Source organism: Mobula birostris, chromosome 2 (assembly GCF_030028105.1).
Source record: "Mobula birostris isolate sMobBir1 chromosome 2, sMobBir1.hap1, whole genome shotgun sequence".
Lineage (NCBI taxonomy): Eukaryota > Metazoa > Chordata > Chondrichthyes > Myliobatiformes > Myliobatidae > Mobula > Mobula birostris.
The window spans coordinates 69788694-69816011 of record NC_092371.1 but is presented as its reverse complement, the minus strand read 5'-3'; the positions used below and the strand labels follow the sequence as shown (position 1 = coordinate 69816011).

The 27318-nt window shown below is 38.7% G+C and overlaps 1 protein-coding gene across 4 annotated transcripts in view; it reads right to left on the bottom strand.

Moving 5' to 3' along the window:
- LOC140187362 (protein phosphatase EYA1-like) overlaps positions 1-26433 on the bottom strand; it is a 282288-nt gene extending 255855 nt beyond the window's left edge. For 2 of the 4 annotated variants that reach the window (XM_072242619.1, XM_072242648.1), the window contains exon 1: positions 26287-26433. The gene's annotated coding sequence lies outside the window, so the exon portion shown is untranslated. Of the gene's footprint in view, positions 1-21959; positions 22322-26286 lie in introns of those variants that run through there. The other 2 variants (XM_072242639.1, XM_072242630.1) reach the window with 2 other exon arrangements.
- Positions 26434-27318: the final 885 nt, after the last annotated feature.

Below are 27318 nucleotides of genomic sequence, written 5' to 3'. Positions count from 1 at the left end.
TGTCACTTCTGACATACAGCTGAAAAGGAGAACAAAATAGTTGTGACTCCAGATCTGAAGAAGTACAAAAAAAAACACAATAAGGGTCACAATAATAAAAGAAAAACATAATAAATATAAAGATGCAAGTCCATAAAGTAACCCTAGGCACAGGAGTGTCTTACGTAAGATGACCGACAGGAAATGATAAAGTAGTGGTGGTTAGGGGGCATGGAGGGGTGGGTGAGTAGGTCAAGGTGTTGGTCAACATTACTGCTTGGGGAAAGTAATTGATTTTGAGTCAAGTGGCCATCACCTGATGGGAGTGGGACAAACAGTCCACAAGCAGGATGGATAGCATCCTTCAGGCATCTTTTTGTATATATGTCCTTGATAATGGGTAGGATGGTGCCAGTAATGCGTTGTAGAGCCTTCTTGTCCACCGCAGCGCAGTGATGCAGGTCGTTCAGATTATCTGCACTGCACAACCGTAGAATGATGCGAATATAGAGTACATAATCCAGCTCCCTTCAGCCTCCTCAAAAAGTAGAGGTGTTGGTTTATGAGAAGCACATAAGCATTTCTCATTTAAGATTATTTTTATTATTGTTTGGACACACTGCACCGAACAGGCCTTTCAGTTCAACAAGCCATGCCACCCAGTAACACATCTATTTAACCCTAGCCTAATCACAGGACAGTTTACAATGAACAATTAACCTACTAACTGGTATGTCTTTGGACTATGGGAATAAACTGGAGCCGCCGAAGGAAACCTATGTGGTCACAGGGAGAACGTACTAACTCCTTAGAGGTGGCACCAGAATTGAACTTCCAACTCCAATGCCCCAAATTGTAATAGCATGGCGTAAGAAAGGATTCCTTCCCTTGTAATATGGTGCTTCTTCAGAATTCTCTAGCCTGAGAACTATGGAGGAGGAATTGTTGAATGTAGTCAGGGTAGAGACTGAGAGACATTTATACTCCGAGTGTTTGTGGAGTTGGAACATAGAGTTGAAGCCAAGATTCAACCAGCCATTATCGTAACTGAATGTCAGAGGAGGCTTGAGGGCTGATTAGATAACTCCTGCTCTAGTTTATCATGTTCTTATTCATCATCTTTACTATATCAATAAATGAGCAATCAAATAAACAAGAAAAAAAAATCACACTTAAAGGCAGGCATATTAAAGCATTCTCTACATTAAATTGAGCAACCTTTAAACCAACTAGATCTTGATTCCTTGATCAAAAGCCCAATTCATACAACCAACAGTCCCAAACATACATAACCCAGAGGTTGTGTAATAGTGTAAAGATAGTCTATTGAATCAGATAGCTATACTACAGCTTTACTAAATGTAGAAAATGGAGAAAAGCAAAATGGACATTTTTTAAAATTAGCAGACTTTCAGGATCAAGAATAACTGTCTTACGGACTGCTTTATCTAGTAACTGATGAACATGGGACCCATAGACTCTACCAAGCAATGAAGCAAGAGAGTAAGAAGAGAAATTGTAGGATGGCCTTTATCAAAAAGAGGATTGGAATACGGGAACAAAGACATACTGCTGCATTTAGATAGGACCCTGTTGAGCTACCTCTGGAGTATTATGTACAATTTGATCTGCTTCCTACATTTGCTACGGAGCAGGGGTTCCCAACCTTTTTTTATGCCATGGACCCCTACCATTAACTAAGGGGTCAATCAACCCCAGGTTGGGAACCCCTGCTGTAGAGGCTCACTAGAACCTTTGCAGAATCGGTGACTCTGGAATTCTCAATCCCGGAGGTCTGTTCAGGCTCTTATCATTGAGTTCTTTCAAAGCAGAGATCAATAGGTTTCCGGATATTAAGGGGATCAACATATAAGGTAGTTGGGTAGAAAATCTTGCTGAATGGCTGAGCAGATTTGAAGAACCAAATTGCCTAATCCTGCTCTTATTTCTTGTGTTATTAGGCACCATAGTTTGGACAGGACATGCCTGACAGAATTGGTGGATGGGTGGTTTGTAAGGCAGCATGCTCCTTCCTCTGCTGACAGTCGTTTTGCACTTTTGCCTCTTTAGCATGCAGTTAAAATTTCCCTCTTTATGTAATTTACATTTCAAGAGTATTAACATTTATTCAAAAACATTAATCACGAGTTTGTATAACATATACTTGGTCTGCAAATTTACTTCCATAATCAGTATCCTGTTTCCATGATTGGGAGTCTTTTCACCTGAAAAAAGTACATTACTTATGACATCAAGATTAGCATTTAAAGTCGATGGACATCTTTTGAAAATTCTATTGATGGATTAAGTAAGAGGGGTGGGAGGAGGCTTAATACTTGCATGCACTCATTGGTAGGTCGTGGGGCGCAATACATAAAACACTCAAAAATTCTACAGATGTACCGTGGAGAGCATTCTGCCAGGCTGATCACTATCTGGTATTGGGGGGTGGGGGGAGTGGAATGAAGACTACTTCACAGGATTGAAAGAAACTATAGAAAGTTGTAAAATTAGTCAGCTCTATCTTGAGTACTAGCCTCTGTAATATCCAAACATCTTCAAAGAACAGTGCCTCAGAAAGGCGGCATCCATCATTAAGGATCCCCATCACCCAGGACATACCATCTTCTCATTGTTACCATCAGGGAGGAGGTGCAGAAACCTGAAGGCACATACTCAGTGATTCAGGAACAACTTCTTCCCTTCTGCCATTTGATTCCTAAATGGATATTGAACCCATGAACACTACCTCACTTTTTTTAATTATTCCTGTTTTTGCACTATTTTTAGTTTAACTATTTTACATACATATACTTATTATAATTCCATTTTTTCTGTACTTATCATATATTGCAATGTTCTGTTGCCATGAAGTTAAATTTCACAACATATGCCAGTGATATTAAACCTAATTTTTATATACACCTGCTAAAGAGGCAAGACCTCTGCTCAGTGCAGATTTCCTGCGTGCCCAAAGGCTATTAGTCGATCTTAAGAACTGCCAGCTTGTGGATGTCAAGGACTTTGGGTTGTTGCCCTGCTCCCCAAGTAAGTTCCCCACAACAACTCTGTCAAGCGTATTCATCACTGCATGTCAGTTTACTCAACTGCTGGGCGAATATACAAACCTTGTATATATATTTTGTTCGTGGGCTAGAGATACATCTCTACCAAAGGAAGTGTAAGGTGTTCCAGGTGCTCCTTCCCTCCATAACCTGCAGATCACCCTTGGGCAAGGTGTAGCACCTGCGTAGCCCCTGGATGAGGGTCACGTGAAGCCCTGGGAGCAGGTGGTGGATGGTTGTAGGAGCAGCTGGTGCTCATCACAAGTCCTGGTTATGCAACCACTGATGCCAGTCAGTCAATCACTAATGAGTATTGATAATGGCTGAGGTCACCCATCTTGTAAAGACACTGCCCAGAAGAAGGCAATGGCAAACCATTTCTGTAGAAAATTGGCCAGGAATAATCATAGTCATGATGATGCACTGATTGGGCAAAAAATCTACCAGCATTTTACAGGTGCTATAAGCATTTTGGTTATTTTGCATCTGAGGCTTGTCTCCATTATTACAATGACACTTCCTGAGCTTCCCTACCATGCAATGCACTGTCTGTGATCCAGATGTGGGGACACACTGCGCATGGTTAGACACACTGGATTCGGATGAGCTGCTTCACAAATATAGTTCCGACCTCAGCATAGCGGTACAGCTGGAAGAGACAACGCCTCACAGTTCCAACATGCAGTGTAAATCCTGGTCTGCACCCATGTGGGGTTTGCACATTCTCCCTGAGACCACGGGTGAGAGCTCCAGTTCCATCCCACAGCAAGACATGCTACTTGATAAGGTTAATCTGCCACTTTGAATTGACCCTGGTGAATGGCAGAATTGGGGAAACGTCAATGGGAATGTGGCAAGGATTGGTTTACGATTGGTGGAAATTAGGTGCTAGATGGTTGGAGCAAAAGTCCTTTTTCTGTACTTTGTAACACCCAAATTCTATAAAAATGATTGCTGTGAAGTCTTACTGCAATTTTGGCATGGGGAAGTAGGGGTTGGGGTTGGCATGCAGTGGGGGGGGGGAAGCAATTGAGGAAAGAGATTCAGCTACATGGACCATGTTGTGTTAGGCAGTGCATATCATTGGCACTGCTGCACAAGCAATATAAATTCCAGCCTATTAGAAAATGATTAGTGGTCTGGACCAGTTGGAGGAGTAGAGGGCCTGAGCACTGGACATATTTAATCAATCAGGATTTGAAACGTGTTGGTAAACTATACTTAGAGATATGTTAAAAAAATAATTTCACCACAAAATTGTTATGAGTAAATTTGTTGATGAATGGATAAAATGAAAATTCTTTTTGTCCGTACAGTGAAAGTGCCATTGGTTTGCACTGTGCATGGTGAAATAGTAGAGTGCCTTTGTTTCTGTAGCACATTATTTATTGTTAACTGGCACATCTCTGACCTTGTTTCTCCTTTGGTTGCCATGACATTCTGCTAACTGGTCCCTACCCTCACTTTTCTTAAAGTCTGGAACCCTCTCTCTCTAACTCTCTATCCCCCTTTCTCTTTACTTACACTTTTTAAAATAATATTTTTTTTATTTATTGAGATACAGCATGAAATAGTTCTTTCTGGCCTTTCGAGCTGCACCACCCAATAAACCCCAATTTAGCCTTAGCCTAATCACAGGACAGTTTACAATGACCAATTAACCTACCAACCAGTACACCTTTGGGCTGTAAGAGGAAACCCGAGCACCCAGAGGAAACCCACACAGTCATGGGGAGAATGTACAAACTCCTTATGGGCAGCAGTGGGAATTGAACCTGGGTCACTGGTACTGTAAAGCTTTGTGCTAACCACTACGGTACCGTGCTGCAGTATAGTACATTGAAGTTGCTAGATACATGTATAAAGATTCGGACTGTAAATATTATTGCAACAGTTGTTGTGAGCATCTATAGGCTATTCCCTGGTTTAAAATAGACTGTTAATAAACATCCATAAAGTCAATTTGTCTATCAGTAGGAAAACATACAGAAATCCTTCAACTATTACCATATTGCTGTAATCACTGGCATCAAAAGCACACAAAACTGATGTGACACAATGATCACTAAAAGTGGAGAGAGTGAGGACACTAGTTCTGCTATTCATAGGAGTCCACATATGTTGGACTTCTGAAATTAATAATGTTATAAGGACTTGTTTGTATTCAGAAGTGTCCATAAGTCAAGCAGTCGTAACCTGGGATTGGTTGCTCCGTGTTTTCCATTACCCTCAGTACATCACACAAATGCATTCAACTATTATTTCTTCCGGATTAGACAAGAGTAAGGACACAAGATGGACCAAAGGATAACTCATCTTAATTTTGTAGACGGACTGTGCTTGAATCTCTTGCTCCACCAAACTATTTTGTAATGATGCATTAAGTTACTTTTAAGATGCCACTTGCAAAAATATTAGAGTATGCTGGAATCTATTAGATCTTCACAACTTGTGTTAACGTATTGCATAGATCTGCTAACAGAAACCATGATTTGCATGTACAATCACTGGTTCCTGTATATTTTTCCAACCACAATTTAAAGCTCCACACTAGAAAATAAAAGAAAAAAAATCCCATTTGAAAGTTTCTCCAGAATTTTCCAAGGCACAAGGGAAGAATCACATCCAAAACACAACCTATAAGTTACATCCACAAGTGTACAATCTAAATGGGATAGATCCAGTAGATTAACAGCCAAAAATGGAACTGATTCTATTTGAAGTGCTTTTGATTAATGTAATGTGATATTGGTGATCACTATTTCCCTCTTAACACCACAGTTTATAGACTTTCCAGACTCTGAAGAATGCAAAGGAAGATACTTTATTTTACAAAGATTTGTGTTAACAATATTTCATTAAAAGTAATCAAATTAATAGTGAACTATACCAAAGCATTTTTTGGGGATTTAATTTCTATTATGTTCCAATTTATTCCCAAATCCCTTGTCTAAAAGACTTCAAAATTGTGCAACTTTTAGTCTTTTCTTTAAAGAATTATTTATATGTTTAATAATCTTTCGAGAAAAAAATTAAAAGCTATGTCTCGCGCAAAATAAGTAATTTTGTGACATGATGCATAATGCATTGATTTAACCACATCTAAGACTCATATGTTCTTTTTAAAAATCCATTTGCTTTGTGATTTACTCTATGAAACACATACCACTTTCTTTGAGGGTTTCAGGCAGCATTGCAGAGAAGGATGTTGGTAATGATTGATAGCATCAATCTTTTAGTTAGTAGCATTTTTGTAAATGGATGTTTAGTCTGGTTTTTGGTCTCCCTGTGGTTTTTCTGGGGGATTCATATCAGAATGAACTTGACAAGACCATATTTTTTCTTGTAGTCAATTAGTTGTGTTTGCAGCGATTTACATTGGGCTGGTGATGAGTTAATGGAACATGAATAGAAATTAAATCCTCCAAAATTGCCATGGTACTTCTAGCTATTAATTTAATTGTTTTTTAATGGAGTGTCGTTAACAGAACTCCATTTATCTAAATTGTCACATAATCCAAAACATTAGAATATAGAACATAGAACAGTACAGCACAGTACAGGCCCTTCAGCCCATGATGTTGAGCCAACGTTTTAACCTACTCCAAGACCAATACTTCCCTAACAACATAGCCTCCATTTTCCGTGTGCCTAACAGTCTCTTAAATCTCTCTAATGTATCAGCCTCTACCACCAACCCTGGCAGTGTGTACCACTCTCCATGTAAAAACAACCTACCTCTGACATCCCATCTATACTTCCTCTAATCACCTTAAAATTATGCCCTCGTGCCACTTCCACCCAGGAAAAGAAGGTGCTGGCTATCCATTGTCAGGTAAGGCAGAAGGTGAGTGGGGAAGGGGGCTAGAATTAAGTAAGAAACTGAGAGGTGATAGGTGGAAAATGTAAAGGGCTGAAGAAGGAGGGATCTGATAGGTGAGGATCTCCTCCTAATCTCCGCCCCCTCACCTGTCTTCACCTATCACCTTCCAGTTTGACTTCCTTCCCCTCTCCCCCCCCCCACCCCAACCTTTACATTCTGGTTTCATCCCCCTTCCTTTCTAGTCCTGATGAAGGTCCAAAATGTTGACCTTTTATTCCTCCCCATCGACGCAGCCTGGCCTGCTGAGTTCCTCCAGCTTTTTCTGTGTGTTACACTGCATCTCCAACATCTGCAGAATATTTTGTGTTTACAATTCTAATTCCAATCGCAAAGCAGAAGTTGGAGGAAGAGGCAGCCATTGTTTTTAAACTGTACAGGCTTAACGTTAATGTACCCTTTGCTATTTCCTACCATTTAATCTGTTGGCTTCCACAACTGAGGGAGATGGTTGTTCACATGAATAACTGATCCTGGCAACTTAATAAACCATTATTTCAATGCTATTCAAATGTTGATCCATAAGACCATAAAACCACAAGACTTTGGGGCAGAATTAGGCCATTCAGTCCATCGATTCTGCTGCACTACTCAATCATGGTTAATCCCATTCACCTGCCTTCTCTCCATAACCATTACAGCCTTTTGAATGCATTCGAAACTGAGCTACGATGTAATGGAGCAGTTCTATAGCACTGGGAGCTCATAAGAAGTTGTAATAACCTGTTTAGGTTTTAACAGCCTTTAGATGTTATACAGTTCACATTAAAACTCATCTTTTTTGGCCAGTCGATAGAATATATTTCCAACAAGCTCACTTGCCTGTGGTGGTCCTGTCCAAAAAAAAAACAACACACATAGTGAGAATGCTGCTGGCCTTCCAACAAAACACAGCTGGGTTAGGTTAGGGAGACAATGTCTTCATGAAGAAAAATATTCTGCAAGCCATTCTAATCAATTACATAAAATAATGTCAATGGTGTATGATGTCATCACCCATAGAAACATCTCCATCTACGCTGTATTGGAACCACATTCATTGTAACTTTCACAAGTCCCTGACCCTGTAGGACCACGGTGCAATGCGGAAATGCCAAGTTATAATCTTCCACAGAGCACCATGAAAATGCATTGCTATAATCCTTTTCTACTCCTCACAATTACAGCAGTTTTTTTTTCCTTGTTATCTGCCAATAATTAGTTCAAAGTTTCTGTTGAGCGAATGTGGGATTTTTATTTATTTCTTTATTCATTTAGTGATACAGCGCAGAATAGGCCCTTCTAACCCTTTGAGTGGCCCCCGACAACCCCCGAGTTAACCCTAAGATAATCAGGGGACAATTTACAATGACCAATTGGCCTACCCAGTATGTTTTTGGACTGTGGGAGGAAATTGGAGCTCCCGGGGAAAAAACACATAATCCACTGGGAGGATGTATAGATAACACCAGGATTATAACAGTTGTACAATACCATTGACATTTCAAAAGCACAAAATTGACTGTAAAACATTTGGAAGCAACAGAAATTATGGAAGGCAAATATTTTCTTGAACGGACCCATCTTGGAAGCTTCAGGTCTCAGAAAGCACTTTGCATATAACCGCACTCCTGTTTGCTGCTTTTCAAATATTTATCTCGAGTCCAGATTTTTCAATTACTACAGATTTCACTTCCAGGAGAACTCTGGCAAGGCATTTCATTCCAAAACAAGCCTCTTTGAAACAAATCTTCCTAATCTCTCACTCCGTCCATTTTATTTTTACGTTTATTAACTTCAAGGGACGTGGGTGTGACTGGCAAGTGCACTATTTATTGCCCTTCTGTAAATCATCAACAGAAGAGACTCTGCTGATGCTGCCTGACCTGCAGAGTTCCTCCAGCATTTTGCGTGTGTTGTTCTTGAGTAATTGCCATTTATATACTCAGTGACTACTTTAGTAGGTACAGGAGTGGAACTCGGTGTCGTCTTCTGCTGCTGTAGCCCATCCACTTCAAGCTTTGATGTGTTGTTCATTCAGAGATGCCTTCCTATCAGTTTGAAGCAGTCTGGCCATTCTCCACTGACTTCACTCATTAATAAGGCATTTTTTTCCACAGAACAGCCACTCACTGGATTTTAAACTCTAGAGACTGTTGTGTGTGAAAATCCCAGAAGATCAGTAGTTTCTGACATATTCAAACCACCTTGTCCGGCACCAACAATCATTCTACAGACAGAGTCACTTAGATTGCTTTTCTTCCCCATTCTGATGTTTAACCTGAACAGCAACTGAACCTCAAACACGAGAAACTCTACAGATGCTGGAATTTCAAGCAACACACATAAAAGTTGCTGGTGAACGCAGCAGGCCAGGCAGCATCTATAGGAAGAGGTACAGTTGACGTTTCGGGCCGAGACCCTTCGTCAGGACAACTGACCCTCTTGACTATGTCTGCATGCTTTTATGCATTGAGTTGCTGCCACATAATTGGCTGATGAGACGTGCACTAATGAGCAGGTGTACAGGTGTACCAAATAAAGTGGACACTGAGCGTATGTAGTGTGGGCCATCTTCTTGAATTGTTTCATTTCTTCGTGAATGAAGGCATTCTCAGAGTGTTGTTGGCTGGCGGGAGGCAGCAGTAGGATTTAGACCCAGCAATGATGAAGAAACATAGAACATAGAACAGTACAGCACAGGAACAGGGTACTCGGTCCACAATGTTGTGCCAAACCGGATAATAAGCAAATTTTAAAAACACCCAAACACTAATCCCTCCAGGATAGTTTATGATTGGAGAAGGACTTGCACGTAGTGGTATTCCCATGTGTCTGCTACCTTTGTCTTTGACATCAAAAGCTGAGGATCTGCAGGAGTACCATAAGCAATCACGTAAGCATCCTAAGCTCCCTCTTGGATGGAACACACTTCTGCCACTGTGCACTTTGGGTTTACAGAATGAATGTTTAGGGTGGTTAAAACGAAGTAATGTGAAGTAGGCTGCTAGTCTCTGAATGCCGTGAAGTACAAGAGCCTTGAGTCCCACACCACCAGGTTCAGGAACAGTTATTACCCTTCAACAATCAGGCTCCTGAACCAACATGGATAACTCCACTCACCTCAACTTTGAATTAATTCCACAACCGATGGGCTCACTTTCAAAGACTCTACTGATCATGTTCTCAGTGTTATTTATTTATTTATATCATAATTTGTTTCTTTTTATATTTGCACAGTTTGTCTTCTTTTGCACATTGGTTGCTTGTCAGTCTGTGTGTGGTTTGTCATTGATTCTATTGTATTTTACTGACCTACTATGAAGGTCTGCAAGAAAAACAGGCTCACTTTCAAGGACTCTGCAATTCATGTTCTCAGTATTGTTATTATTACTTTGTTTCACACAATTTGTCTTCTTTTGCACATTGCTTGTTTATTCAGTCTTTGTATGTGGTTTTCATTAATTCTATTGTATTTTTTTGTTCTACTGTGAAAGTCTACAAGAAAGTATGTAAGTGGTGACATATACATATTTCAAAAATAAATTTACTTTGAACTCTGAACTTTGACTTTTTTTGTGGAAAGTTGCCGGAGCTGCAGTCGTCCAGGGGAAGAGGACAGTATTACATCACACTCTTGACTTGTCCCTTGTAGATGGTGGAAATAGGACATCAAGAAATGAGTCAGTTACTACAGAACATGCAACCTCTGAGCTGCTAGCAACACTATTTACGTGGCTGAATTTCTGATCACTGGTTCTTGGTGGGGGATTTGGCAATGGCACTGCCAACAAAAATCAAGAATAAGTGAGTTAGAACCTCTCCCATTGGAAATAGTGCTTGCCTGGTGCTTTTTTTAGGTGTGAGTGTTCCTTTCCACATCAGCCTATATCTGAATGTTGTCCTTGTCTATATCTGAATGTTCCCCTTGTCTTGTTGAAAGGACTGCTTCATGTGTTGAGGGACTGAAAATGGAACAGAACAGGGCAAACCTCCCCACTTCAGACCACATGATGGAAAGGTCACTTGTGAAGCAGCATTCGGCCCTGGAACAATATCCTGAGGAACCCCTGCAATAATTAATGTCCAGAAACTACAGCCATCTTCCTTTGTGTGGGAAGTGACTCCATTTGCTGGAATGTTTGCCCGTTGCTCTCGGAATGTAATATTACCCAGGCCCCTTGATGCTGCAATCATTCAAGTGCAGCCTTGCTTGCAAGGCCGGGGACTTAGCCCACCATTGAAATTAAGCTCCTTCAACCAAGGTGTGATGAGGTCTGATGTAAAGTGGTCTGAACCAGGTAGAGATAGGTAGGTTATTGGTGAGTGTCACTTGACAGTATTGTCGATATTAGATTTCATAATTTTACTGTTTAATGAGAGTAGCCTGGTTGTGTAATAACTAGTTGGGTTGAATTTGTAAATCACAAACATGAGAAAGTCTGCAGATGCTGGAAATTCAACGCAACACACACAAAATGCTGGAGAAGCTCAGCAGGTTAGGCAGCATCTATGGAAAAGAGTAAAAGAAAGGTCTCGGCCTGAAATGACTGTTTTCTTTTTTCCATAGATGCTGCCTAACCTGCTGAGTTTTTCCAACATTTTGTGTGCTCTGTTGAATCTGTGGTGCTTTTTATAATAAATCTGGACAAACTTCCACATCTTCAGGCACATAGCAATGCTACAAGTTACTAGAATCGCTTGGCTAGAAGTACAGCTGGTATGCTGCCTGGTGCCTTATCTTTCACTGTATCCAGTAATTTCAGTCCTTTTTTGATATCACATGGAGTGAATCAAATTGGCTGATGAATGGCTTCTGTGGTGATTGATAGGTTCTTGATTAGTCACGGTGTCAAGTTTATGGGGAAGGCAGGAAAATGGTGTTGAGGGGGATAATAAATCAGCCATGATCGAATGGCTAAGCAGATTCAATGGGCCAAATGACTGAATTCTGCTCTCATGTCTTATGACCTTATGGCCTACTATTCATAACTCTAATATTCACAACTACATCAGATCTCTTCTAAATTGATTTCACATTTATGGAAGGAATCAATGTGAAACTTAAAGAAAATATCTTGCCCCCAGTTTCTCAGTAAATTTCTTCTATGACCTGTCCATAGTGCTATCATCCTTCCTAAATTAAATGCACTCCGAATCCTTTCTACATCTCTTCAGTGAAGTGTCTCAGCCCAAAACGTTGACTGTTTACTCTTTTCCATGGATGCTGCCCGACCTGCTGCATTCCTCCAGCGTTTTGTGTGTTACTTTAGACTCCCAGCATCTGCAGACTTTCTCATATTTAGCATTCTACATCCTGTTTTTCTCAACTTATTGGGTCTTTTCTTTTGAACTTGATTCCATGATTGAAGAATCTAAGATATATATGTATACTTTATTACAAATTCATCTATATTCTGTTGTCTGTACTTGAACGTCTAAGCTTCACTTTATCATTATTCTCATCAAAGTTTTCCCGTTTACCATGTTTTAACCATCCTTTTAGCTACTCCTAAAATGCACCACTCTACATTTCTCCATATTGAATTTCATCTGGCATTTATCTTCCCAATCTACAAAGTTGTTTATATCCTCCTTAAGGCACTTACATTCTTCTTTCTTACTTATGCCAATTTTCATGTTGTGTCCTTAGTGCCAGATCCAGACGAGCAGTGGTTAATGTACTTTTAAAAAAATGTTGGGATGTATTTGTCCATTAACCACTAGTCTGTATTCTCTGTCACTTAGCCAACTTCCTCTTCAAAATTAATGACCTTAAACATTAACCCTGTTTTTCTCTCTCAACAAATACCATCTGACCTGGTAAGTTTTCCAGCATTTTACGCATTATTTTTTTGCATGTCACTGTTAGAATGTAATACCATACACCTTAGATATATCAAGATATCTCTGCCATCCTAGGAAACACCTTCTCAAAACTGTATAATACCCATTCTATCAGCCACTTACTCAAAAAAAACTAACAGACATGACTTAACCTTATTTCCTGACTCTTTACTACATTAAACTTAACAGTTTAAAAGTATATCGACTTGAAACATTAACTCTGTTTCTCCCTCTGCATAGGCTACCTAGACCACTGTTTCCTTTATTTTCTGTTTTTACTTTTACCATTTATTAATAATGTGGTATTTTAAAATAGTAAAAGAAAAGTAGAAAATACAGACTGTATTATGCTTTGTCCTTTTTAAGTGAGTGTTAATAATATGTTGTGTTATGGCTGGATACCGATGTTAAGCCAACTATTTTATGATTCCCTTGTAACTAAATATACACAGTAAATTATTCACAAAGTTATTAGGCAATAAATTGAAATCAGAAGATAAGTTATTTAAAAAAAAACAAAAAAAATTGTCGAATATTCTAAGTAGTTTATCTTCTAGAACCTCCATTGTCCATAGCTCAAAGAACTTGCTGCTATAATGATCATTGCATGGGAATTCAAAATGCCAGCTCCTGCCATGTCTGATACACAATTCAAGTTGTAAGCCTCTTTGTATATCATTTACATTCATAGTCATTAGTAAAAATTTTCCATTGGATTCAAACATTTTCCTGATAAATGGTCCAGAATTTAACAAGGAAATAATAGTGTGATAAATGTGTATTCCAACATTATAGCATAAAAGAAAATAGCAATTCATGGTGAGCTGTTGGCTGAGTCACCTCTCTATTAGTGTTGCAAAATCCGGAGATCAATGTCAACACCACATCTGTTTCAAGAAATCACTGTATTTGCACCATTAAAGAAATCAACCTCTGTGCAGGAAGTCAAGGCTGGTAGTTAACAACATAAGTACTGTTTTAAAGATGAGATTTATGTCCTTGCAATGCCATTCAGAGGCTCAGAAAGAGAGCAAATGAAACCATGGAGTCTCGATTTTACAAGTGGTAAATCGATCCTATGTATTTTTTAAAGCTATAACATCTTCTGTCTTATTTTTCCTTCTTCTTTATCACGTTTCCCTTCTGTTACTATTCCCTTTCTTATGCCAATCTTTCCTTTGACAGCCTTCCTTTTTAATTGGATGCTATCCATGTTTTCTCCTTCTCCATCCTCTGTTGCCTTCACTATCTTTAAATTTCTTTGCTTAAGAGGAGTAGTTGATCCCATAAGTCATCAAAGTCACAGATGTTCTGTTGACCTTGCTTCCCCATTACCACCTCACGCCACCTAGCCACTTGCAGTATAAACGTTTTTCTCCTAGTTTAAGGATGGTGTAATGGACATCTAGCAGATGGTACCACGTAGAAGAAGCACTTCTCCAATATATCCTGGACCAATATTAATGCATTAAAATGACAATTTACTTTCTTTCCATCTTGTGCATGTGGCTCATGAAAACTAGTCCACTATGTTTAAGTTATCAAATCTTTAATACACAAAAAAAAATTCCTTGCTGTAATTCAATCTGACCTCACTGTTTGAGAATTTAAACTCTGTACACAGCCACAACATTTATCAAGGCAGTTTGTACCTAATTGAAGTTCCGAGAATGCGCAGTCTACCAGGAATTTTGGCTTCTCTTTTTCAAAAACTAACTCGTTTTGGCTACATACATTTTATTTCACTGGAAACCAGTTCAATATCAAGTATTCTAACTAATAGGATCCTTGAGGCACAAACATAGAAACATCTATCTGGAGCATATTTAGTCTGACAGATGGCCAGAAATTAATTGTGGCAGATGACAACGACGTAAAGTTCAGGAGTCTCTGGGCTTTCTCCAGACAATCTGCATACAGCCATTTAATTGGTGAAAGGAAATAGGAGACTGTCTCAACTCTGAGTGCAATTTTGCACCTGCTGATATACATTTATTAAATGTGAAGTGCTTTCACCAGTTCTGATGCACTTAGCAAGCATGAACTGTCTTTAATTGCACATCAATGTGCTCAATAAATAATCATCAACCCCTTCAATGTAATTTGAAAAAGAATCATAAACTCCATTTTACTTAGCTAATGGCTTTTATCCAGTCCCAGATATTCAATAAATCTATCCAATTCTATGAGATCATTAAATACCCATTACTAACTTCTTGAATGGTCCCCTAGTACAATAAGCTGGACTCTTGATTTCACTATCTAGTTCATTATGGCCTTTGCCTCATTGTCTGCCTGCACTGCTCTTTCTCTGCCAATGTAACACAGTATTCTTCATTCTATTAACCTCAATGTAATGTTATATTGAAATACTCTGCATGGAAAACACTGTAACCCAATGCAAGACCATAAGACCATAAGATATAGGAGTTGAATTAGGCATTTGGCCCATCGAGTCTGCTCCGTCATTTCATCATGTCTGATCCAATTTTCCTCTCAGCCCCAATCTCCCGCCTTCTCTCCATATCCCTTCATGCCCTGACCAATCAAGAATGGCTCAAACTCTGCCTTAAATAGACATAAAGACATGGCCTCCACAGCTGCCTGTGGTAACGAATTCTACAGATTCACCACTTACTCTCTAGCTAAAGAAATTCCTCCTCATCTCCATTATGTGACAAATATAAACCAGTTTAATATAATCATACCTCGCACAAGATAAGAGATTGAGATAGTGAAAGATGTGTTGATTAACATGAATGGAAGACTAATTATCATACAGAGAGTTGATATACAGTAAATGAGTCTTTTTTGGATTGGAAATACATAATTAATAGTGTCCCAAGAATCAGTCCTTGACCCCTAATTATAGTAGTGAAGTAGAGGAAGGGGAACAGTGAAAGGTGTCCAAGTTTGCTGATGACATGAAAATAGATGAGAGGAAGTTATACAATGAGGATTTTCCAGCTCTGCAACATAGATTGTTTATGTCAGTGGATAAAACTTGAAAAATGGAGTGCAGCAAAGTGTAAGGTCATGCACTTCAGAAAGAGGAATCAAAGGGAAGACTACTCTCTAAATGAAGAAATCTTGAAGATGAGTGAAGCACAGAGGCATCTAGGTGTTCTTGTGTATAAAACCCAAAATATTTGTATGCAGATGTAGCAAGTAACTAAGAAGACAATTGGCCATTGTGCATAGGTGGTAGGATTTTAAAATTAGATAAGTATTTTTACAAATGAACAGAGTGTTGTTGAGGCCACATCATTAGTATATGTACAGCATATGTTTGGTCCACGTATTTAAATAAAGATAATTCCAGCATTGGAAGTAATCCAGAAAAGTTTCGCAATGACAATGTCTGGGATTAGAAGCTTGTCTAATCAGACCTACAGTCCCTCCTTTGGAGCTAGAAGAATGAGATCCTAAAGGGTCACGAATAGATAGATGTAGCGATGTTTCCACTGATGGGGTGCCTTGTAGGAGGAGCATAATTTAGAAGATTAGGGAGCCAGTCATTTAAAACTGTTCAGGGATTTCTCCTTGCAGACTGTGGTGAATCTTTGGAAACCTCAGCCCAAGAGAATTGTGAAGGATAGATCATTGTTTTTTTAAAGGGAGATAGCTAATTTTTTTGAATGATTAAGGAATTATGAGCCATATGTAACTATTACAAAAGAGAAATTTAGGCTTGGGTCAGATCAGCTGAGATCAAATGAAATAACTAGCTTGCTCCTGCTCTTAGTGTATGGTTTAGCTATTTATAAGACCACAAGGCCATAAGACAAAGGAGCAGAATTAATCCATCCTAGGGTTCTCTATGCAATTCAGGTCATTGTTTAGATACTTCTTATATCCTGCAGCAAAAAGTGAACTCCTGGAATAACTCAGTGGGTCAAGCAGTATCTGTAGAGGCAAAAGGAATGGCTGATATTTTAGGTCAAAACCCTGCATCAGGACTTGGGAAGGTGGCGGGGCAAGAGTAAAGTGAATCTAAGCTAATTTTATACACCTATAAGCATGTCTGTTCTTAACCACTTCTGCTCAAGAGAAACAGACATGGACTTTCCAGTCTCTCTTCATAACTAAAATATTCCATCCTCGGCTGTTTGTGCTGATTTATTTAAATATATAGCAAGCTATACAATATTTTTCTCAATGTGCTTACACACACAAGTAATTCATTTACAATGCAACAAGTTTTTCCATGTTCATTATAAACAGTGTAATTCTGTAAGTTTTTTCACATCATAATTAATTATTTTCAATGCAGCTTTTGTTATTAACTATTGATATACATGCAAGTATGTTTGGGTTCAATTTGGATATCCTAATACTGACTTTGTACATCAGATGCATTTAGTGCATTTATATATTGTACACATGTCAATACATTCACGTGCAGTGTTACTATTATGCTGCATTTACATAGCAATTTATTGTAGCAAACTAAGAGGTGCCATATTAGTTCCAAGCAGAAAGCATGTCATTAAAAGAGCATAAAAGAGCTTACGTTCAGGGGGCAATATTTATGTATAAAAGCATAAATATAATTATATATTCAAGCACTCATTTGTTGGTGGCTAAAAATTTAAATATTTACATTCACAAATAAACAGTCAATTAAAACAAGGTTTTGCAGAATCAAATATCGCTGTGATGATTGTACACTCTAGTATCAATTGTTTGGTGACAATAAAGTTTCTTAGTATTTTACTTTAACTGTAAATGCTTGAGTGCTTAGTTATTACTGTGGCTGTATTTTTGGGTTTACATATTAAATACGTGTGATATATGGTAGTTACATAATAAATACATGTGATATGTAGTAGTTACATTTAATTATATGTGATGTGCAGTGTACTTTACACCCTGTGGAAAATGATGCTGTTTTCACTGGTAATAAATACACCAGAGGCAGTTTATGTGAAGTTACTGGTCACTATTGTAGGACAGGGTGCATGCTAATTAAATTATTTATTTAATTATTGTGTATCCTTCCATGAATACAGAGATCTATGTATTTTGAAATTAGAATATTTCTCCATCATGCACATATTTGTGTTATGTGTAAGATATTTCCTTAACCATGCTGTTATTAATATGCTTACTAGCAACTATGTACAATAACTTACATGCCAAATAAAACCTCACTTTCAGTGCACAGTAATATTCTGAACAATTTTAATAAAGTGTATTTTTAATGAAATTCCATTTCATGTTTACTTATGCTCAAATGGAGTTAAAGATACATTGCAAGAAGTTAGATATGAAATTCATGTTACAGATTGACGTGGCATTCTATTCTGCTTAAGGCTCCATTGCTCATGTGTTATTTGGAGTGGTTCGTGTGTGCATGAAGCAGTACCTCTATTTATTAATTATTATAATACATCCCAAAAAGAGAACCAATGAGCATTGTGCTGAGTACGAGAATGGTCAGTCTTCATGGCAAATTTTGGCAGAAGATTTAAAACACTATGAAATTCTGCATGCCCACAAGGTTTGGGGGGGGGGGGGATAAAAAGTAATTGTTAAGTGCAAAGCTGAATTTTCTATTGATCTCCAGTGATGTAAAGGAAAATGGCTGTGTCTAATCCTTTACAAAAATAGCTCAAATAAAATATGATTGAAGAGCATATATACATTTTATAAGCACACATGGAAGTACTTATACTGCAGAGTTCTGGATCATGGAAACTAAGCTCCAGAAAGGCACTGAAATTATAAAGGTAAGTTGAATTATAACACATTCGCTGCATAACTATCTCTACATTCAGAAATAGAACAATTACATTCAAGCTGGGTTTTATGTATGTAATCCTGCTAAAATGCAACACACCTGTATCACTGCAGCATAATTAAGTTCCACAAAGATGAAATAATCGTATAATAGGTATGTTATTTCATTAAAAATTGTATCAGAAGTGTTTATTGAAGTAAACAGTTTAAACCATAATTTACCCCGAATAACAAAGATAGAAATTACAGTATTGCTTTTATTTACTGCAATTTCAATCAAATGTGCACAATCATGTCAATCACTTCTTAAAATCACAAAATTAAATTATGCAGTTTAAAGTTCCCAATATTATTCCAGAGATGAAATCCAAAATAATTATTTCTCTGTCTATCAGTACACCCCAGGATAACTCAGAACATAGTAGAAAGATCAGGGAAAAGAGGCTGATATTAGTCTCTGTGTTATTTCTGCATCCAATAAACATGATAAGTACATATTCCCTACCTACTTAATGAATTTGGCATTGTATAAGTTTATTTATCCTCAATACTAACTTCATGAGGAATATAAATTCCTGTAATCGTGGTGCTTATTATCATTTTAAAAACACATTGTCGTTTCATCCTTTCTAATACTATTTTCTTGTTAGCAGAGTAGTTACTAATTCAAGTACTGATGTCATTGTCACCCATATCAGTCTGTGATACTTCTTAAGAGAAATCATTAAATTGTAAATGGAAGGATGAACTGAAATGTTGAGTTCTGCTTATAATCTTTTCTGTATTTTCAGTCCAATGGCTCGTTAGGTAGCCAAGTGCTACTATTTCAGTAGAGCCCTGAGTAAAGAGCACAGCAGCTAACTCAGGGCAAAGGCTCAGCACAACAGAACCCTTTTTCACTGTCATTAAGACACCATTATAATTATTTGTCACCTAAATCTGGTTTATCTTCATTCGCCTGACTAGTAGAGGGTGTTGGTGGAAATCCATTAGTAGCAGTGTGATCAGTCAGGAAGGAAAGAAGAGTCCCTTTGTCTTTGCCGGACTATCTGTATTTTGATTGTCCTCTGAGTGAATCTTTCAGCTAAGGAGTGTAGCAAACAAACTAAAAGCTGCAAAGCCATGCCCCAGTTTTTCAGTTTCCTCCTCTGTCAGCAGCTCAGTGTTTGGTGAACATTTAAAACCTCTTTTTTATAAAAGACTAGGACCTTCACAAGCATCTTCTATAGCTTAACTTACTACTTTTTTTTTGTTGGTAGATAAAACCCTGTATTTCCTTGTCTGCTTCTTATATTGTCACCAAACTCTGACCAGATAAAACTACCATTACGATTAGTCACATCTTTTTCCAAAGCAATCACAATTTTGTTGTTATCGTCCTCGCTATAGTTGAAATTACAACGTTAAAAACTTTGTATGCTGATCAGTGAGCCTACATATGATTTGAAGTGAGGCTCCTTAAACAAAGCTTAATAAGCTGAACAAGCCTTCTGCCTCTGACCCTCTCTCACTTTTTAAGAAACCTGATTAAACTTAAACTCCGTAGAATTCATATATTATTTTTGGAACCTTTTTCAACCACTGTAGGTCCAGTACATATTTTTTCCTAACTCTAAATTTTATGTTGGGATGTTCATTTATAATTCAAAAGTGTTACATCTTAATTTAAGGTATAAGTAAAATAATTTTATAAGTTGTTTTTTTGGCTAAAGTCTCTTGCTAAATTGAGTTGTTTTAAATTCCTATAGGTTTGCCAGGGACATTAAAAATGAGGATTGCCAAGAAGTCATTTGCAATGTACTGGCTATAGACGCAGGTTCAGGACACCAAAAGAACATATTTAAAGATTGTTCATTTTTCCTTCCTTACATAGAATCCAGAATGTCGAATAACAGTTTGCCTAAAATATATTTAAATAAAATAATCTCAGATGCAATATCACACTATTGCTTGCCTCTTTACATATTAATCAAGCAACTACACTTTAAGTCCCAATTCTAATTATTTTTAGCGTTAAATTCTGATTATATCTTCAGCAGATTGACAGATGATATTTGTATAACAATTTTGAGATGCAGGAAAATCTTTTTGGTCCAATTGAGAAGGTCTTTGTTATTTGTTTAGTTTAAAGCCTTATACATTGCCTTTGTAATTAAAAATTGATTTAGTTTGAAACTACAGATACTATTTCTCATTTTGTTCATATGTTTTAAGCACATGGGTGTTGGATGGTATTATTTTTTAATGGGTTCTATTTGATTTCTTAGTTTTGTGGCTGCCTGTAAGGAGACGAATCTCAAGGTTGTATATAGTATACATACTTTGATAATAAATGTACTTTGAACTTTGATCCAACACTAATCTACATTTTTTAAAAATACAATCGTTTTTCTTCATATTTCATGATAGAACTATAATGCCCCAGAAATCATTGTGAAATAAAACTTTTGAAATATTCTAGTCCTCTAAGATATTTAGATAGTCGGGCTTTATGCCTGAGAGAAAGGGGGCCGAAAAAAATATTCATTTTTAAAAATAAATTATTCATGAAAATTAAGGATTTAATATTAATAAATAAAATTGCTAACATTTTTATAGAACATATTTTGCAACCGAAATAGAACTTGGACACTAAGGTCTGTAAAGTCTCCTTAGGCTTAGGGCAATTCGCAGATGAGTACAATTTGTTTCTGGCCCTTTTCATGCCAATTTTGACAAACATTATGATTATGTTCAATATCAGTAGGAATCCTACAGACCTCTCAAACACTACACACCCCTACTCCGCAACTTCTTTCCACATTCAGCTTTGCCGGTCGTTCTCGTCAGGCGAAACAATGACAACATTGATATTCCACTAACAAAAAGTACGAATATTTTAGCATAAGAATCACTCTTACACAGTTCGTTCTCTTCCTTGCTCTATTTAATTCCCACATCGCTATAAAATTGTAGTTTTTTTTACATGCCTCATATGTCTCTACTTGCATCATAAATAAGGCGAAAAATGAATGCCAACATCTGACGATCCAGAATCAAATTGCATTATCTATTATTTAACAGGGATCTTTGCTCTCGTTCAATCAATCTAATGTACTCTCAGTCTGATTCGTAGGTTATTTGTCCCGCTCTGGTTTTCACGCCAGCGTGAACGGTCGCGCACGAAAGTACAATTTCATAATTCTGTTGCCGAAATCGCCTCCCATTTACTGTAATTACCCCCCATCATACAAGAGCTTGAAGATAATTGTGTTTCGGACTTCGGTAAATAAACCCCACTCTGTAGCTGTTCTGAACCCGAGCACGTTTGTATCTTTTCGGTATAATCTGCGGAGATGCAGCTGAGGTTAACGCAGAAAACCACTGGTACCACTCGTTTTACAAAAGATTTTTAGTTGTTAAAATGCATTTTACACGAAGCCAAGATGTACGACGCCGCGCGCAACATGAGGCGAGAGCGAGCTTACCCACCACTGCTCGGGCCGGTGTTCCTCCGTGTCTCCAAGGCAGAAAGTCTAACCCTGCAGCTGTTGCTATTCTGTAGAACTGTCGACGGTCTGAGAGCGGCTAGTCTGTTCCACACAATTTAACAGCAGCGGGAGCACGCTCGCGGTCCCAGCACCGATTCGTGTGTTGATGGATTCTTCAGGGTTTCCCTCCTGACTTCTAGTGGGCTTGGCTACTCGAGTTCTACAAAGCTGCTCTCATAATGAAGATGAAGGTCTTTATTTCCATGACATCTTAGTTCTGCTTTAGGCTATCTGAAGTGCATTTTTAAACTAGTCCCTGGCAGAGTAGTTTATGTACACTGACTGCTCCTGCTGTTAGATGCTGCTCTCAGTCTGCGAGGCACTGTCCCAAACGAGACTTGCACAACTCTAAGACCCAAGGGATCCGGGCCAGCTTCCAGCAAAGCCCGAAATGACTACTAGCAGAAGGCACTGATAAATTCCACTGCAATCCCCTACTACCCCCCCCCCACCAACTCCCTCCCCTCCCCCTCTTCCTTTTCTCTTGATCAATACCCGGTCAGACTTTGAATCTGGCTCAATTAGATATTATCAGTAGCGCTCTCAGACAAAGACCCAGCCCAGAGCTGAATAACAAAAAAAGGCTCACCTTCTGTTTTCTTTGCTTAAGCACCTTACTACCGGGTCTGTACCAATTGCTTCGGGATTCTGGTGTACATCCCGCCCGCCCGCTTTTTTTTTCATGTTGGCTTTTCACAGTTAGCAAAAGCATTGATGTTTCACGTTATCGGTTGTGATTATTTAAAATGAATACCTTTTTTTATAGTTTCTTTTGTGGGGGTGGGGGTACCTTGGGTCCTAACGTAGGCAATGCAGTTTTCATTAGAAGTAAGCCAAACAGTGAATGAAGAGCTAGAATATTCCTCTACCTGGGAATGCTTTCCTTCGGGAAGAGAGACAGACAGAGCCGAAGAGCTCACCTTCACGGGACCACTTAGAAATGACTAAGGTTGATTTACATCAAGAAAATACCAGTTTATATTATACCAACGCATATATCTCCTCACTCACACACCACACAGAACTTTCTGTGATTTATGCCGCTGGGTTTATTATTTTAGTAAATACTTTATAATGCTCTGCTGCAATATATCAAGACACCAAAGACTTGAGATGAATGAATTACAAGGTAGTTACAGAAAACTGTTTGCAAAGGTCAGTAATTCCGTTGAATTGTCATTGATGGACAGTCTAGACAACAAGTTATATCTTATTCTCAATTTTTCGGAAATTGTGAATTTTCTGTAATATATAACAGCTGGAATTAACAACGAAACGGATCTAACTTTTATACAGTCAGCCCAGCTTTTTTCTCTCTCTCTCTCTCTCTCTCTCTCTGTCTTTATGAGCTACACTGTTACATGGAGTGACTCTGCTCATGGTCAGACCGCTAGGCGCATTGAATGGTTCCCAGTTGGACTAATGGAACTGCCTGATTTTCATCACGGTCCTCCTGATGCTGTTTTCGGGTTACGTCGTTGAGAACTCCAAGGGAACCACCCACAGGCACCTTAGCAGTAAATATCAGAGTACCAGAAGAGTTCGCTCGTAATCTTACAACAACCCTAATTTTCATCGGTAATGTGCACAACAAAAATCTTAAATATACAAGCGCTGGATGATTTAATAAATATGTCAATTAGCGGTATAATTCTGTTTTTAAAGGAGACTAACTTGAAAGAAGACGAAGTTCCTTTGTTTTGCACAGGTGAAATACATAAGGTTTATTGTACTTTTGGTGTTCGCTGGAATTAGCATACAATGAATTCGTGAAGATTCACGTAGAGATCGTGAAGTGAACTCTGACATCTCCAAATTGAAAAAAATAGTCACCTCAGAAAATTTTGTTTCGAATGCAAGCCATTCAACTTGGCGATTAATTATAAACGGCAAAATTCAGTTAAGTCACAGAGGTACTGAATATTTTTATCCCTATCGAGAGCTAACGATTAATTTTAACCTCCTGCTGAAATAAACGATAGCTCATCATGTCTATCACAACGGAAGTCTTTGCTCTAAACTACAATTTAACAAACCATTGCACAACTACTAAGAGCTAAATGAAGCTGCCGCATCCTGTACTGCCATTGAAGAAAGGTGCTGATTTCTCCAGAAATTCAGGATCAGAGGGCCCGCCTCAGTTCGCGAACTTATTTTTCAATTAAGCCAAACAATGCGCTTTGCGGTGTTTCGCGCCAGGTGTGGAAATGTTGCTCAGTGGTCAATGTTCCGATCAGATGGACGTGCTTGAGAGATCTCGCCAGTTCATGAGGTAGTCATTTCGATAACAAATAACTTTTTGATCAGCCCCAAACGCACTATTTTGCTTGCAGATTTGCTTACCAGCTCGCTCTTACTCTTGTAGACAAGAACCGGTCCAATATGGAACGATTCTTGGACACAAGAGACTATCTGTTGATTATAATTGCCACCTCAGAAAACGAAAGTACTGTAATATGAATGCCAGTTGTGTTAATAAAGAATTACCGAATTATAAATAGATTGCAAAGTAAATTTAGCAATGCTGGTAGAGACGAGAGAAAATGACTTAGAGCCCCCTCAACGCTTCTTGAGAGTGTGGCTTGCCATTGGTGGGACTCAGGTTACAACTATATCTAAACTGAGAAACACAGATTCGGGTTTAATGAGTTAATCGAATGCAAAGAAAAGATATAGAATAACTCACTTTAGTTCTGGCGAAGGTTTTGAATTCAAAATGTCAGTTTATATTTTCGTTCAGTTGACGCGTTTACAGTAACATTTTTTGGTGTATTTTTAATCGGGCTTTGGCATTAGATTTGGTCCTGTCTTTAACCTCCGTGACACAAAGAATAAGATTTAGAACATCAATATACTTCCTAGTCCTATGATCTTTGGACTATGCTGAACAGATACATAAAATCGACTGCTCTGTAACGGCCGCTCTACTTGGACGTTGCTGTTCTTGGGTGGTGAGAATGGGATGTGGAGCAGTGGTTAACTGAAGTATGTAGGAAAGTATTGGGTCTGCATGGTGGGTTTCTCTGAGCTGTAGTTTGGGTAGACAACTGTTTACTTAAAATTGTCAGAAGCAGAAAAGGAAGAGGTTTCTGTCAGGGCTAAGCCACACACCGTTCGGACCAATGGTTTTTTCGCAGACTTCACCTGCAGTCTCCCTTGCACTTCAGTCTTGACGCATAAACACACGAGATCCTGCAGATGCAGGAAATCTAGAGTAACACATGCAAAATGCTGGAGGAACTCAGCAGGTCAGGCAGCATCCACGGAAAGGGTCTCGGCCTGAACCGAAACGTCGACTATTTATATTCCTTTCCATGGATGCTGCCTGACCTGCCGAGTTCCTCCAGCATTTTGTATGTGTTAGTCTTGACGCATAACATAGTTGGGAGATGCGGTATGCAGGTCACGCAGAAGGGGGAGGCGAGAGGGAGTCTGGTCATGTGCACCTCGCTGTATATGGTTTCATAGCAGGTTTGCAGAGGCTGGGGGGCGGGGGCGGGAGGAGAGGGTAAATACACCAGACTCCAGACCCTATGATATGAAAAACATGGGAACTGAGAAAAGTGGAAATTAAGAAGGAGATTGGGGTTGGATGTAACAAGTGCGTCCAACGCTGAAAGTTGGACTTAATATTGCCACCTAAAAAACGTGTTGCCATAGAATTGAACCTGTTGTTCATGGTTTATTCTAATATATTGACCACTTAAACAGATACTGTAGCAAGCAGTTGCTGGGTCTCTCGTCAATCCCAGTGTATTAACTCTGTGCACCATTTCAGCCTTCGTGTAGTCCGCTCTCGCCCTCGAAAACACTTGCCGTTTCCACCACTGCATTGGATCCGGAGTAGCAATTATTTCGTTCTCCTTACATTTGTGTACAGGAAATGACATTGTACAATCTTGAATTCTCCCCGCGTGACTTGCTGCTTTGTCACGACAATATTGCCAGCCTCTATCCCCCAAAAATGTTATAAACGCGATCTATCCTAGCACCATTACTCTATAGCTAACGATTAGAAACAAAAAAAGACCTCCGCGTAAATGAATCCTATCTGAAGCCAGACTGACGACTGGACGTGTATTTAAAACCTTGTAGCAATTTGCTATCCGTCTTGAAACCCGATTCTTCCCAAACATAGCACAGAAACTTCGAATGCTTTCAACACTTTTTTTTGCCGCGCAGTGTCAAGTTCACCCCTGGCAATTGAGAAAGTCTTTAAAACCCCAACCAAGATTTAATCTAACAACCTCACCATTAAACTCACCTTGCGCGCAGTTCAAACCTACGTTGGAAATCGAGCAGCAGGATGTGAGAAATAGCTCCATGGAGAAGGCTCGGTATTATCCAAAGGAAGCAGAACGCGATGCCAGAGAGGGCAGGCAACTCAGGCGCAACATGCACACACCTAGATTTTAACTCGCGCAGTAAACAGCCCGACAGTACCGGAGCGACCACTTCCCATATAAGGAAAATAAGGGTAAAATGATCAGCCCTTCAGGGCTTCTTCTCAGCAACAACAACACAAGCGGAAATAATCCACTGTTTTCAAATAAACCAAGCATTACCGAAAATGATCTAGATAAGATTACACCCAAATCACGCTGAATATTTATTAGGCAATAAACCTCAAGCAAAGCTTGTGATCCACTCTTCAATGTTTATGAAAAGGTTGCAATGAGTTTTAATGTCCATTTATGATCTAGTATTTGCGTTAAGTGAATTCATCAATGCTGAGTAGGATACCTAGTGGTATCGGAGAAGTTAGACGGGTATCGGAGGGAAAGAAGCGTGTTGTGATGTAGAGAATTGTCATGTGAAATTAGTTCGCCGCTTTCATGGAAGCGTTACTCGTTAAATTGCAGGGAGAATATTAAAATGGCAAACGTGCAAATATAATTGAAGTTCTTGTGAGCGGCAAAATTCTCATTCCGGCCCACCACTTCGGAGTCGGTCGAATGCAAAAACATTAATATTCCAGAATAAATTAGTTCATATCACGGGAGTAGATGGAATAAAAGACGATTTTCGCTATGGCGAGGCCTAATCTGTGACCTGTCGATGTGAATGGGATTAGTTTCCCGACTGAACGTTGTTTAACACGCTTGCAAAAAAAATCTTTGCTCGAGATTTAATGTGCACGACAATTTGTTTATTTTAACTAGGTTAATGCCTGCTAATAGTCTCTGAAAAATTTCATGAAACTTAAGCAAAGTAACTACCAGGGGAAACTAATTTCTTTAAAAATAGAAATTTAATAAGAAAGCCACAGCTCTTTTTAATAATTATTTTTGACTTT